We start from the raw sequence: 3,166 nt of genomic DNA on the forward strand, positions 1-3,166 counted from the left end.
TACTTGCAGACACTATTCTTGTTTATGTGATCCCTTTGGTTCTTATTCCTATCATTACGATCAATTGTGAACAGAAATTGATCCCTGGGACTAGTGAGATGGCATTGGTACATGCCACCTCGATGGGATTGAATTCGAATCCCCTGGTATGTTTCTAACTCTACTGTTTGAGGTAAGTCAGCTTGAGCATGTCCCGAATTGCACATCTCTTCCCTCTCTTATTCCCACTCTTATATTTAACAGTGATCACTTTTCAGTTAAGTTTCAGCACTTAAGAAGAATTGTGTTTTGATTACAGTATTCAACCAAAAGCATTAAGTAGAACAAACAAAAAAATTACTAAGAGGGATAACATATTAAGCTGCTCATCAACAGTCAGGGTGAGGGCTTATCAAGTCACCGTTTCTCATAGTGTTCATTTCACTTTAACAGGTTTCCTTTTTGGTGCTCAGTTAGTTGTCACCTATCAAGGAGAACAAGTGGTATTTGTCCCTTTGGTATTGGCTTATTTCACTCAACATAATGTTTTCCAAATTCCTAACAGGGATCACTTTTCAGTTAAAATTTAAACACCTAAGAATAATTGTGTGTTAATTACAGAGTTCAACCTATGGTACTAGAACAAAAAAAATACTAAAATGGATAAAGTATTACATTGTACATCAACCGTCAGGACAAGAGCTGATCAAGTCACTGTTTCTCATAGTGTCCATTTCATTTCAACAAGTTTCCTCTTTGGTGCTCAGTTAGTTGTTGCCAATCAGGGAGAACATATGATATTTGTACCTTTGGGACTGGCTTAATTCACTCAGCATGATGTTTTCCAAATTCCTCCATCTTGTTGCAAATGACTGGGTTTCTTTATTTTTGACTGCTGTATAGTATTCAATAGAGTACATGTCCCATAATTTCTTTATCCAATCTACTGTTGATGGGCATTCAGGTTGATTCCAGGTCTTAGCTATTGTGAATTGAGCTGCAATAAACATTAATGTGCAGACAGCTTGTTTGTTTGCCAATTTCATTTCCTTTGGGTAAATTCCAAGGAGTGGGATGGCTGGGTTGAATGGTAGGGTTATCTTCAGGTTTCTGAGGAATCTCCAGACTGACTTCCATAGTGCCTTAACCAGTTTGCATTCCCACCAACAGTGGGTTAGTGTCCCTTTTCCCCACATCCTCTCCAGCATCTATTGTTGGTAGATTTCTGTACGTGAGGCATTCTAACTGGGGTGAGGTGGAACCTCATTGTGGTTTTGATTTGCATTTCCCTGATTGCTAGTGATCTTGAACATTTTTTCATGTGTCTGTTGGCCATTTGGATTTCCTCTTTTGAAAAATGTTTATTGAGGTCCTTGGCCCATCTCTTCAGTGGGTTGTTTGTTTTGATGTTGTGGAGTTTCTTGATTTCTTTGTAGATTCTGGTTATTAACCCTTTATCAGTTGCATAGTTTGCAAATATATTTTCCCATTCTGTCGGTTGTCTCTTCACTTTCCTTACTGTTTCTTTTGCAGTACAGAAACTTCTCAATTTGATGCAATCCCAAATGTTAATTTTGGCTTTGACTGCCTGTGCTTCTGGGGTGTTTTCCAAGAAGTCATTGCCGGTACCTATATCGTTCATGGTTTTTCCAATGCTCTCTAATAATTTGATGGTGTCAGGTCGTAGATTTAAATCTTTAATCCATGTTGAGTGGATTTTTGTGTAAGGTGAAAGATAGGGGTCTTGCCTCATGATTCTGCACGTGGAAATCCAATTTTCCCAGCACCATTTATTGATTCTAAAGTTTCAGCTGTTAAGTCTTTAGTTTTAGTTTGTCTAATTAAATTCCCTTGTAAGTGACTTGCTGTTTTTATCTTACTGATTAAATAACTCTCTCTTTGTACTGTTTTGTTTTACAGATTCTCTGTAATGTACTTTTTTCTTTGGAAAGGTAATTAGGGGTCCTTGAGCCTTCTTGGAACTGTTTGACTCTATATCAAGATTTGGAAAGCATACAGTAATTATTCCATGAATTAAGTTTTCTTTTTTTTTAAATTTTTGACAGGCAGAGTAAGACAGTGAGAGAGAGAGACAGAGAGAAAGCTCTTCCTTCCATTGGTTCACTCTCCTAATGGCCGCCACGGCCAGCGCTGCACCGATCCAAAGCCAGAAGACAGATACTTCCTCCCCGTCTCCCATGCAGGTGCAGGGACCTGAGCACTTAGGCCATCCTCCACTGCTATCCCAGGCCACAGCAGAGAGCTGGACTGGAAGAGGAGCAACCAGGACTAGTATCCAGTGCCCCAACTGGGACTAGAACCCAGGGTGCCCGTGCCACAGTAGGAGGATTAGCCAAATAAGCCACACTGTTAAGAAAAATGCAGGAGAGGTCATAGAAACTGTCCCACAGTCACTGATAATAAACTGTATTGGAATGATGTACATGGGCAGGCTAAAGATGAGGGGGGAATAATATAGAAAGACAATCAGGTAAAGTAGTAAAAAGAAAAATGGGTTAGAAGAAGAAGTTGAATAATGAGATTGATTTGACAAAAGAGGTAATGTGGTACCACATAATATGAAGGAGTGTAAAATACATCATAATGTTTTTGTTAGGGAACCAGAAAAAAATTTGACCTACAGATAGCATCAGATTCTCTTTCATCAAAATATTAATTAATTAATATTCAAGATGCAGACGTCATGGGATTTGATTGAAGAAGTACGTTACGACTGTGGAAAGGATGAGAATTAAGGAGATGTTTGTAGGAGTTCAGGCAGGCTACAGGATGGAGAACTAGATCACAATATTCATAAATATGATTATTAGTGATTTATAATAATAACAGTAACCCGTATTTGATGATTGGAAAAATTGTTAGTACATCAAAAACAGTTAAGGTATCTCTGGTAACTTAAGGAAATCTAATAAGTCTGTCAAAAAGCAAACTGCATCATCCCGTAAATTTCTAGCATGATTTCAGAAAGCTAAAAGTGGAAACAAAATATTTTTCCATCCACTAATGAGTAAATAAAGAAAATCAAAGACGGCACCGCTGCTCACTAGGCTAATCCTCCGTCTGGCAGTGCCGGCACACCGGGTTCTAGTCCCGGTCGGGGCGCCAGGTTCTGTCCCGGTTGCCCCTCTTCCAGGCCAGCTCTCTGCTGTGGCCTGGGAGTGCAGTG

The sequence above is a fragment of the Oryctolagus cuniculus genome, chromosome 8, assembly GCF_964237555.1.
Source record: "Oryctolagus cuniculus chromosome 8, mOryCun1.1, whole genome shotgun sequence".
In the NCBI taxonomy this organism is placed as follows: Eukaryota; Metazoa; Chordata; class Mammalia; order Lagomorpha; family Leporidae; genus Oryctolagus; species Oryctolagus cuniculus.